At 39.2% G+C, this 13,392-nt stretch overlaps 1 pseudogene; it reads left to right on the forward strand.

Annotated features, from left to right (window-relative positions):
- The first annotated feature begins 1,487 nt into the window (after positions 1-1,487).
- Positions 1,488-12,694, forward strand: LOC120005957 (annotated as a pseudogene).
- Positions 12,695-13,392: the final 698 nt, after the last annotated feature.

Consider the following 13,392-nt stretch of genomic DNA (forward strand, 5'->3'; position numbering starts at 1 on the left):
AGCAAAAAGAAGGTGATTTATTCTATGAGGCTTGGAAAGATTTCAAGAGTCGCTTAACTCGTTGCCCAACTCATAATCTGCATAAGGATGATGTTGTGCTGCACTTCTATGAAGGGTTGAATGAGATTAATAGGATGAAGGTTGATTCAGCTTGTAATGGAGTGTAAATGAGGAAAAGTAGTGAGGAAGCAATGGAGTTATTCGAAGAATTGAGCGAAGACTCTCAACAATTTTCTACACGGGGTAGAAGCTCAACAAGGAAGCAAGGCATGTACGAAGTCAGTACCGACACTATGTTACAAGCGGAGATGGGAAATATCAATCGAAAAATTGACATGATTGTTGAAGCCATGAAGGGAATGAATGTGAAAGCTTCGGTGCCAACAAAGCCAGTTACTGTGTGCGCTATTTGTTCAAATCATGATCATGTGACTGAAGCCTGTCCATTGACTTCTATGACGGACCAAGAACAAGCCAATTACTTGGGGCAAGGAAATTTCAACCTGAGGAATCAAGCTTATCCATGGCGTAATCACCCAAATTTCTCATGGAGGAATGAACAGAATGTGGCTGAAACAGCAGCTCCTGCACAGCAACCAGCAAAGAGGAGTGACATGGAGACCACAATGATGCAATTCATGCAGCAAACAACTCAAGCCATCCAAAAATTGGAGACTCAAGTGGGACAAATGGCTAAGGAGATGAGTGAACGAAAGAAGGGAGAATTACCTTCGCAGCCCTTGAATAACCCAGCTGGGCAACCAGAACAATTGAAAGCTATCACAACTCTCAGAAGTGGCAAGCAAATCAACAAGACAGAGCAGTTGAAAACAGAGTCTACAAATTGCAGTAAAGCTACAAACAGGGTACAAATGGGCCGCAAAACTGCACCAGTGGAGACACAGGAATGGGAAAGAGATCCTCCACCTTTCCCGCAAAGGTTTGCCAAAAAGAACACTGATTCTAAGGCTGTTGATATTTTTGAGAATTTGCGTAAGGTTGAAATTAATATTCCATTGCTTGATGCTATTAAACAAATTCCATCTTATGCTAAATTTCTTAAAGAATGTTGTACTCAAAAGAGAAAATTTGCTGCTCATGAAAAAATTGCTTTGAAAGAAGAGGTCAGTGCTGTGTTGTTAAATAAACTCCCACCAAAGCTTAAAGATCCTGGTAGTTTTACCATACCATGTAAAGTGGGGAATCAACTTTTTGAAAAGGCATTGCTAGACTTAGGGGCTAGCATTAATTTGTTACCTTACTCTGTTTATGAAAAACTTGGGTTAGGAGAGCTTCAAGAGACTTCTATCACACTGCAATTAGCTGACCGTAGTGTCAAAAGACCCAAAGGGATTTTAGAGGATGTTCTGGTGACTGTAAACGACTTGATCTTGCCTGCTGATTTTGTTGTTTTGGATATGGAGGATAGTCCTAGATCAGCATCTTTACCTATCATACTTGGACGACCTTTTATGGTTACCGCTGACATGAATATTAATGTGAGAAAGGGGACAGTAACTATGCAAGTGAATGACAAAGAATTGGAATTTCGTGTGTTTGATGCACTTAAATCTCATGATGATCATAGTGATTGTTTTAATGTTGACACTACACATGATCTTGTGAGTGAGGTTTTTCAGGTTACTAGAGTGGATCCAATCGAAGCAGTGGTGGCATATGGTTTGAACGAGAAGACAAGTTTGGAAGGAGAGTTGGAGGATGACCGTATAGAGGAGGCCATCCAAGCATTCCAGTTGGACCGGCCTTATGGTGGTAAGAATACTCCTCCATTTGAGCAACTGACACCTACTAATGCATCTCTGGTTCCTTCCACAGTTGAAGCGCCTAAGTTGGAGCTGAAGCAGCTGCCAAGTCACTTGAAATACATCTACTTGGGTGAACATAACACTTTACCCGTGATAGTGGCTGCAAATATGAGTTTGGGGGAGGAGGCAAAGTTGATCCGAATTTTGAGACAGCACAAAACAGCTCTTGGTTGGACCATAGCGGACATAAAAGGGATCAGCCCGTCAAGATGTATGCATCAGATTTTTCTGGAAAATAATGCAAAGCCTACCCGAGAAGCACAAAGGAGGTTGAATCCACATATGAAGGAGGTTGTCAAAGCTGAAGTTCTAAAGCTACTTGATGTGGGGGTAATTTATCCGATTTCAGATAGCAAGTGGGTCAGTCCAATTCATGTAGTACCGAAGAAAAGTGGCATTACTGTAGTGAAGAATGAAAATAATGAATTGATACCTACACGAATGACCACGGGATGGAGAGTGTGTATTGATTATAGGAAGTTGAACAACGAAACTCGAAAAGACCACTTTCCGCTACCATTCATTGATCAGATGTTGGAGAGACTAGCTGGGCATAGTCATTATTGCTTTCTTGACGGCTATAGTGGATACAATCAGATTGCCATAGCACCTGAGGACCAAGAGAAGACTACGTTCACATGTCCATATGGCACTTTTGCATACCGAAGGATGCCGTTTGGGTTGTGCAACGCACCAGCTACATTCCAAAGATGTATGATGAGTATTTTCTCTGACATGGTAGAGAAGTTTATTGAAGTTTTCATGGATGATTTCAGTGTATTTGGAGCTGATTTTGATGAATGTCTTGAGCATTTGAGGTTGGTGTTAGAGAGGTGTGAAGAAACCAACCTTGTTTTGAATTGGGAAAAATGTCACTTCATGGTGCAAGAAGGAATTGTGTTGGGTCATCTGATTTCCAGCCGTGGCATTGAAGTCGACAAGGCAAAAATCGAAGTCATATCTAAGCTGCCTCATCCTACCACAGTAAAGGGTGTGCGGAGTTTTCTTGGTCATGCGGGGTTTTACCGAAGATTTATAAAAGACTTTTCCAAGATCTCGCAACCTTTGTGTGTATTGCTGACAAAGGATGCTGAATTTGTATGGACAGATGACTGCCGGACAGCATTTGATAAGTTAAAACAAGCACTCACTTCAGCTCCTATTATGCAGGCACCTGATTGGGAGCTGCCATTTGAGTTAATGTGTGACGCCAGTGATTATTCGCTGGGAGCTGTTCTGGGCCAGCGGAAAAATAAGACACCATATGCCATCTATTATGCTTCTCGCACCATGAATGATGCTCAGCTGAATTATTCAACAACGGAAAAAGAATTATTGGCAGTGATTTTTGCATTGGAAAAATTCAGATCTTACCTCATTGGCTCGCGAGTTATTGTGTATACAGACCATGCTGCGTTGAGGTATTTAATGACAAAAAAGGATGCAAAGCCAAGCCTAATACGTTGGGTTCTACTTTTGCAGGAGTTCGACTTGGAGATTAAAGATAAAAAGGGAAGAGAAAATGTAGTGGCTGATCATCTTTCTCGGCTGCTACCTGACAATGAACATGAAGAACTTCCTTTGGGTGACTCTTTCCCGGATGAACAGCTCCTGTCCATAAACACACTGCCATGGTATGCCGACATTGTGAATTATCTTGTTACTAATTCTTTTCCTACTGATTTGTCTTATCAGGAAAGGAAGCGGATAATTTCACGGGCTAGACATTATATATGGGATGATCCTTACCTTTTCAAGATATGCCCGGATCAAATTATTCGTAGATGTGTAGCACAATGTGAACAACAAGAGATCTTGACTCATTGTCATGCTTATGCATGTGGAGGCCACTTTGGGCCTAAAAAGACTGCAATTAAGGTATTTCAAGCTGGTTTTTATTGGCCTACTATTTTTAAAGATGCTTGGAGTTTTTGTAAGACTTGTGACAGATGCCAAAGGACCGATAACATAGCTGCCAGAGATCAAATGCCTTTAACAAGTATTCAAGTCCTTGAACTTTTTGATGTATGGGGAATTGACTTCATGGGTCCTTTTCCTAACTCTTTTGGCTTTGAATATATTTTAGTTGGTGTTGATTATGTGGCCAAATGGGTCGAGGCTGTCCCCTCACGAACTAATGATCATCGAGTGGTTGTGAAGTTTTTGCAGGACAATATTTTCTCTCGTTTCGGGATGCCACGAGCGATCATTAGTGATGGTGGTAGGCACTTCAATAATTATGCATGTTCGGCCCTAATGAAGAAATATGGGATCACTCACCGTGTGGGAACCCCATATCATCCTCAGACGAGTGGGCAAGTGGAGATAAGCAATAGAGAAATCAAGGCCATTCTTGAGAAGACGGTGAATCCAAACAGAAAAGATTGGTCTCTACGCTTGAATGATGCTTTATGGGCATACAGGACTGCTTACAAAACGCCCATTGGGATGTCTCCATTCCGGTTGGTTTATGGGAAAGAGTGTCACTTGCCAGTTGAATTAGAGCATCGAGCTTATTGGGCTATTAAAAAGCTAAATTTTGACATGAAGGCAGCTGGAGATAGGCGTCGCTTGCAACTAAACGAGCTTGAAGAATTACGGTGTGAAGCTTATGACAATGCTAAGTTATACAAGGAGCGTGCAAAGCAGTACCATGACAAGAAGCTTGTACGGAAGACTTTTTCTGTGGGACAGAAGGTGCTGGTGTATAACTCTCGTTTGAAATTGTTTCCGGGAAAACTCAAATCAAAATGGCATGGCCCGTATGTGATACAAGCTGTGTTTCCTCATGGTCCATTAGAATTAAAACATCAATATTCTGATCACACATTTAAGGTGAATGGCCATTGAGTGAAGCCTTATTGGGAGAATGTACAAGTTACTGTGGATGAAGTGGTATATCTCCAATCAACTGATCTCTGACCGAGTATAAGGCTATGTCCGGCTGAAGACAATAAAGTTAGCACTTCATGGGAGGTAACCCATGTGGAAGAGGAGCACAATTTACACAACTTCAATCAGCTAAGTCTTTCTTCTTTTCTTTCCATTATTTTTGTTATTTGTTTTCGTCCTTGCAAATTTTCTTTTGTTCTTTCTTCTTAAACATTGAGGACAATGTCAATTTCAAGTTTGGGGGAGAGGGAATTTGCTTTTGTCGAAAATTTCTGAAAAAAAAAAATTTTGAAAGTGTTTTGAGAAGAGAATTGGCATACTTGTGCTTAATTGTTAGGCAGTGCTTTTGAGACTGATGGTGTGATTATTTGCATAACCTTTTGCAATGAATGTCTGCTTAGCTTACACATTATTTGCAACACCACTTAGCTTGTGAGGAGCCTTCAGAAAATTTTGTGTGCTATGAATTTCATGACTTTGTATAGCTAGAACTTGCATTAGACCATCTGAAGTAAATACTATGTTTTTGTTCTTTGAAAGTGATGAAGGCATTCTGTGTTAATTTTTGGCCTACCTTGAACCCGGCTGTTGCTTCCAATCTTTTCATTGAATTTTTCTGCTCTTGCGATAAACCTTCCCATCTATGTGATGTGTTATGCCCGTGTCATAAGTCATAAAATAGTATCCATCATGAGGCTATGGTCGAGGTGTTTGTAAGGTTATGAGGAGTCTAAGTATGATGTTGAATGAAGAAATCTGAACAGTGGAGAGAAGTATATAAGTAGAGTGCTGGGGACTTTGTAGCCTTTGTGCAGCCTAAGTGTGGCCTGAAGTGTATACAGTTAAGCGGTGACCAAAGTTAAAAATATATATATATATATATATATATATATATATATATATATATATATATATATGGAGTAGGGTTGGTGCCAGGCCCTACAGCCGCCGCAGCCCTTAATTTTCTCTTCTACCTCTTGCACCTAAAGACAGGGGAGATTACCTTTCTAAAAAAAAAAAAAAAAAACTTGGGTTAATTCTCTCACCTTTGGCAACAATACCGAGTTCATTAATGGCTACAAGAAGTGCAAAGAGGAAGAAGGAGTTAGCGAGCAAGAAGAAGGGAAAGGTGGTTGAGAGTGCAGATGTCCTTGTGGAGGAAGAAGAGGGTTTTGACCGATTCATATCCCCGGCAGTGCAGATTGAGTGTGAGGAAGTGTGGTCGAAGCGGGCTTTGCATGTGGAACGCCATGTTGTGGTGGAGCACTTCCAACGGGTTAACTGGTATTACAAATTGAAAGAGAGGGGATGGCTCGGCATCACCAGTGTTCCAGGTGTGGCTATTCGGCAACTGGTTTATGAGTTTTATGCCAATTTGATAGTTAATGATAACCATTGTATGGCATATGTTCGAGGTAAGCAGTTCTTTTTCAACCCAAGAAGGGTTTCATCTGTTTTGAGCTTACCCGAACCATTGAAGAAACCTAGCTTTAAATTTAGGGATTTTGGAACTTCGAATGTTGATATTGTGTGGCCTGATTGGAGAATTGTGGTTGAAACTCTGACTGGGAATAGTAGTGATGAGCCGAACAAAAATGTGATTTTATATGTAGATTTGATGCAGCCTTATAGACTGTTAGCTCAGATAGTGACCAGGAATGTGATACCTGTGACTCATCTCTCCACTGTCAATGCAAAGTCGTGCTATTTGATGTATGCCATTATTTGTGATTTGGATTTTTGCATGGCAAGTACTATATATGATCACATTGTTAAAGTGAAAGAGGACAATAAACCTGGTCAGGTGCTGCCGTTTGGAGTACTAATCACTACTTTGTGTCTTGCTGAAAGTGTGGAAAAGGAGCTGGGTGATGTTCAGGAGAAAAGGAAAGCACCTCTTAACAGGTTTTGGTTTGATAGAAGTGAAGTGCAGCTTGTTAGGCAGCAGCAGAAAACTTCTGGGACAGCTGAGGAGTCTCGGGTGCATAATACTGAAGAAGGAACTGTTGGTGCAGGTTGTGGTAATTTGGACGAAAGGTTGGAGGCTGTTGAGGAGAAAGTGACTGATTTGGGTGTTGAAGTTGAGCAAGTAGGGAGTTTGCAGGGGCAGGTTATAACCCGGTTGGAGCATCTTGAATCAACAGTTGAGTCACTTCAAATGAGTATTGGAACACATATGCATGAGATGAAGGAGGCAATGCAGAGGTTTGAGGCTCAACAGAGGGAGATGTTTGATTTGATTCGTGATGGAAGCCTACCCTGAAGTTATGTGGTTGTGTGCTGGTGTTCGAGTAGGTTGCTGACAATCTTATTTGTCATTTTGGAGTAGGGGAGTTTTCTTTTGGTACTATATTATGTTGGGATGGTTAGATGGAGTTAGGATTAGTTTTATGATGGATGCCTATTTTTGAGACTGTGATATAAGGCATGATCATCACATATTTTTGTTAAACCAGACCTTTATATATCTTATGCTATTCCCTGCAGTTTATCCTTTGTGCATTGAACTTAATTGTGATTGGATTATGATGACTTTAGTTTGAGTCCAATTTATATTTATTTTGTGCATTTTTGAGCCTTCCTTAGCCAAGTTTCGTGCTTCTGAAATAAAGTCCTTCGGATTCATTGAATGAGGATTTTAGTGTGAAGTAAGATTGGTGGACATGTGAGCATATGGCTGCAGGTTATGAATTCATAAGAGAGTGAACACCACCTTTAAACACTTGAGTGAAAATTTTCTTCTATATATTATGTGTGTACCTTGGTGAGGGTGTGTGAGAATAGTTGTGTAAACTAAAGTGGTTGTGAGCAGAGTTAGGGCTGTGCAATCTTCTACTAGATGTCAATATTGCATTGCAATAATGAGAGAGTACTTGTAGTGCCAATTCTTGATTGAAGTTTTTCAACTGATGTTTAAAGGATTTAAACTTTTTTTTGATTGATTGCTTGCTTGAGGACAAGCAAGAGTGAAGTTTGGGGGATTTTGTTAGGTGTAAAATACACCTAGTTTTATGGGCTTAAAAGTATTATTTTTCTATGATGATTAGTGCAAAATACTGCCCATATTGTGTTTTTATGCACAGGTACTGCTGGAGAATAAAGTCATTACTGGACAGAATTTGTAACATGTTTTGCAACTTGTCGCGGCCGCAGAACGTGGGAACCAGACTTGTTTAATTAAGTTGCTGACGTGGCAAGGGCAATTGGGCCAGTTTAGGGCTTGCTAAGCACTATATAAAGAGTGTTAAGCTGAGACAAAAAGGGGGACTTTACTTTGCGCAGCCGAAGACCAAAGATTGAAGAAGTGGGTGTCGACAGGAAGGAGGAGAAGCAACATCAAAGCTGGGCACATCAATTCTTCAGAAAATTTCTACTCTTCCATTGATTTGAACATTGTCTATGAGTATTTATATGGTTTTAGTTATGAGCATGTGTAGCTAAACTCTTTTCTAGCTAGGGTTTGGTAATTCTTCTACCATAAACCTTGTGCACAGATTTAATTGACAATCAGACTAAGTTTAATTCTTTGTTCTCTGGATTGATTGCTTATTTCCTATTGTTATGCATGCCTGATCAACATCATAGTTTTAGGAATTGTTAATTAAACATATTCGGCTGACCATGACCCGGTGTTTGACGAAGTAACGAGAACTTGCGTAAGATCCAAGTTTTGGGAACATAGGACATAATTGATTGGGTAATAGACCATTATCCTAAATTGTGCAACTGTCGATTTCCTAGTGCTTATGCTTGTCTTAGGAAACTCTTAGGGTAGACCAACCAAGACTCCTTTGATAAGAAAAGATCTTGCAACTGGACCAAAGTCAGGATCGTTGTTTAGGGAAATCTAATTGACTGCAGCTGGACCAATGCCTTTCAATTGACATTGTTAAACTTTTAAATTGTGTGATTGCATATTAATCTGTGTGCACAGGTGGAGGTAGTTGGCAAGCTAAATCCAAGCTAGTTTTTCATCCATTGATATTTAGTTCAATTTTATTGCTAGTTAATATTAGAAGCTCTGATATTTATTTACACTATTGTCAGCAGTTATAGTTGGTAATTAATACAGTCCTCTTGGATTCGACCCCATTCACTATTATACTGTCAGTAGGCACGTACACTTGCGATTGGGATAAACCCGTCGGTATTGAGTTGCAAGTATTTCTTGCAATAAAAAGTATCGATCACCTACCATGCCTGACCTAGCATCGGATAACTAGCCAATGTGCATAAATAAATACCGCTATTATCCATGCAAGTGCCCAAATAACATTCATCACCTAATGTGAGCCGAGGTCCATCCTCGAGCCCACTATGCATCTAACGTAAATTCTTAAAATTCATGTCATTCGTGTAACATACATATACAGAAACACCTATTCATCATGATGCATGAAGAATCACACAATGTCCGATTTATCACCAATCATTTCAAGGGTTATATATTGATCACCAAATTAAATCACCAATAACATTGTCATTGACAATAATACAAAGAAACAATGGTAAGCCTTCAAGGCTTGTTTCACCTTGGAAAGGATTGAGACGAAAACCAAAGCTTACCATTCAAGCAATTCGGTGGCTTAAAAGTGTTTCGAAATAAAGAGGGTAAGAAATCCCTACCTCGAAGTGAACTCGCAATTCTTGCCAAGAAAGCAACGTATACTCCACGTCAATTCACTAACCTATTCAATGAAATAGGCTCCATTAACTTTCTATATTCACCAACCCATTCAAGTCCCACATTATTCCATACTCTACAATCTAAATCATTTCCTAGATATTTACATTCTACCTTAATTTTTCAAAGATAAATTATTTAATCCCGCCATATACTATTTTCCATGCCAACTCAATCTTAATTAGAACAATTAAAAACAATTACCCTAACCTTAAGGCTTGTTAGTGTCACCAAATCAAGAATTCCAAGTCTCCTCTTGGATTGGTTCAAGAACCACACTTGAATCTAGTAATATAAGAAGATTATAACCTAATTTTGAGTTATTAAACAAATAAAACTCTCATTGAATCAAAATCCCCAAAACCCATTTAACCCCTAACCCTAGAGCCAAGAACTTACCTTAATGCTTCTCGTTTTGTAGACAATGAAGTGTGTATAGGTTTAAACTTTAGAGTACCTTTGCCAGTAGGAAAACTCATTGGAGCTTCGTCAGAGAAAGGCACTACCGTGAGTGGTGGTTGGAGAAAAGAAGAAAAGTCTTTCAACTTTTTTTAAAAAAAAAAGGCTCGGGCAAGGGTTGTGATGCATGCTCACCCATTTACTTTTTTTTTTTTTTTTGTTTTGTTTTGTTGTTTTTTTTAAACCCAATTGTTTTTCATCTTTTAACTTTGTGACCCCAAAATCATTTCCTATATTCTTTTATGCTCATATGAAGTTTCTTTTCACTCCCCATTTTATTCATTTCATAAATTAAGTCCTATTTATTTATTTATTTATTTAACTTTTATTATTATTATTTTTTCTTCTTTTATAGAGACGAGGTATTACACACTCTCTCTAAGGGTGCATAAAACTCGAATAGAACCTGACCCAACCCACTGAACCCGACCCTTACCCATTTAAATGTGGGTTGGATAAGCGTTGTTATTGGGCAACTGATTAAGAGTTATGTCTTAACCCGACCCTTACCTACTTAAATGTGGGTTGGATAAGCATTGTTATTGGGCAACTGATTAAGAGTTATGTCTTAATCCGACCCGTATGAACCAGACCCGACCCTATATTAGTTAAAATAATGTTGTTTTGTACTACATTACTTAATATGTTTGACAACACTCTACCTTCAAATCTCAAAGGCTCACAATTAGGACTCACATACGAATGTTGAATGTTGAATGTTGATTACTTGATTGCCAATCTTCACTTGTTTTTGCATTTCGTTCTTCCTCTTTAGTCTTTACTCACACAGATACAGATAGTGCACTACTGCAATGTGCAATTGCTATTCTATGATCTATCACAGCAGACAACTTCAACTTGGAGCCTTGGACTATTGTTGATTACTTAATTTGTTATATTTGGATTGGTCACTTGATTTTCATTTTGCTAGTGATATCTGGAAAATCGAAATCAATTGAGTTTTGATTTTAACAAATTGGATTGAATAGAAATGAAAAGCACTTGAAAGGTGATTTTATTTTTAAATGGACTAAATGACACAATTTGACCTGACCCAATCCCAAATCGACCAAACCCGTTTGACGAGACCCAACCCATCTTCAAATGAGGTCGGTTGAGTATTGAAAATCTTCACTTGACCCTATACGGGTCAGATAAGGTATCTCCCTAAACTGATCCAAGTTCACAATCATGACACATTCTCTTCTTCAAAATTAATGTTGTTGGCTTCTTTTAGGTATTTCTTTTCAGGAAAATATATACTCATTCCTTTTTGATCTTCTTTTAACACTCTAGGTTGGGTCTTAAACTCAGTGTCTTGGAACCATTTGATAGGGTGATTGGGTGGTTAGTGAGGTAGAGAAAATTTTGTTTCTTATTTGTCAAATTGCCCATAAAAATTTCTAATTCATTTTATGCATTTTTGTAACTCAATCCCCTTAATTACCATAGATTCCACCTATTCCCAAAAAGATTACCACCGTTTTGATGACGTTAAAAACTGGCTCGGTCTTGCTGACATTCTAGGTGGTCAAACTAACTATGATAGGTGACTGTTCGACTTTCTTTGACTTCCTACAAAAGAGAAAACGTGAACTGTAAAGGAACCTGAGTTTGTTCTTAGGGGGGACTTCTCCATTACTCAAGTCAATTCATGATGCTTTTAGCTGGGAGTGCTCAGAGCTTTGCCTCAAGTCTATCGATAAAGAATGTAGGGTTCAAATGTGAGCTTGATGATCGAGACTGCTGTACAGTGTAACTTGCAGATGTGATGATGATGGCAAATCATGTGAATGGGATGAAGATGGAAAGACACGAGTGTGAGATGATGGTTGTGATGGTGAAAATGATAATGTAGACGCTATGCAAGCAGGATGGCGCAAGACGCGTGTGTGCATGAAGATGGAGATCGCACGAGATGGACCTAACTTGCAGATGCGATGGTGATGGCAAATCGTGTGAATAGGATGAGGATGAAAGGGCACGAGTGTGAGATGATGGTCGCGATTGTGTAGATCAATGATATAGATGCAAGTGGGATGATTGACGATGTGAGACACATCGTGCAGGTTAAGATGGATATCACACGAGATGGACCTGATTTGCAAGAGCTTGATTATGAAGGTCACAATGATGCAATTGGGGAATATGATGGTGATGACATCATTGTGAGGTCATCGTTTGACCATAGCTTTAGCTAATGTGTCAGATACGAGAGTGGTGGTAAAACATGTATTGGGCCTATATGCAAGTGGATGGGATGACAAATGGTGTTGTAAGCAGATAGGATAGCAAACAGTGATCATGGTTGAGGTCAAGATGGGCTGTCATGAACTGGGCCAATTTTCAAACGCTATTTGGGCTTGAAGACACATTAAAGAATAAAATAATTTAAAATAATATTTATAAATTAATTGTGCAAGAATATCACTTTAAGTCTCATATGTTCACAAATGCTCATAATTATCAATATTTAAAGTATATATTTTAAAGTTATTAAGTGCCCCAAGTTTACTATCAGGGGATCTCTCCAACCCTCAAGTCTTCTTGGAATAGGCGGGATTACTCGGAGCTCTCCTTCAAGTTCAACATTCAAGAACGCAGTGTTCAAAATCGTTTAACTAGCGCTATAGGCCACCTTTTATATGAGTTGGAGAGTTCTAATATTTGTGGGAGTACATCTCTTCCTTCTCGATTCTTAGGCTAATTTTGAGGATGATGAATCTCATCATATTCCTTTTCCTAAATGTAGTTTATCTCTTTTAGGATTCTCGTTCCCTTTGATGTTCGATCACTTGGGGTTTCTGAGGAGATACTCCTCGATTTAGCATAGAGATGTCTTCTCAACTCAACCACACAGCTCACGTATCGTTTGTTCAGCACATCACCTTGACTTTGTCTTCATCAACTGCTCGAGGTAAGCCTGTACATTCATTAGACCCAATAACACCCATGAAAATATCCATAAAAATGAGTCAAAACTTAAATAGACATACACATAAATAGAGAGAAACAAAGTTTATGCAACAACCACCACCATGCGCGAAGATGACTCAGCTGCCGACTTGGTGGACTAAGATTGAGGACAAGCTTTTTGAGTAGACTCGGTGGAAAAAAGTCGTTGATCATGTCCCTTGGAAGAGTTGTCAAGAAGTGGAGCAATATGAGACTTTGTAACATGACATTTTTGCAGATTGGTTCAGGGAGAGTCGACTTTCTATGTTACGCCAATGACTGTCGACGAGTTGACAAATCGACAGCTGAAGCTGCATCAAATATCATTTGAATCACCAAAACCCAAGGAAGGTGAAAGGATGAATCATATGATGAATTACAATTTCTTTGATGGTGTATGGGTTATGGACAATTTGCATCCTCTATACCAACTTGAGTCTTGTTTGCATATTGGGGAAGAGGAGAGATGAACAAAGTGTGTGGACCATCGAATTAATCCAATGATCTATAATCTATACAAAATAGTAGTCTGATATATTATGTACTAGACGTCCCCGTTAGGTGTAAAATACACCT

The sequence above is a fragment of the Tripterygium wilfordii genome, chromosome 9 (assembly GCF_013401445.1).
Source record: "Tripterygium wilfordii isolate XIE 37 chromosome 9, ASM1340144v1, whole genome shotgun sequence".
NCBI classification, from domain to species: domain Eukaryota; kingdom Viridiplantae; phylum Streptophyta; class Magnoliopsida; order Celastrales; family Celastraceae; genus Tripterygium; species Tripterygium wilfordii.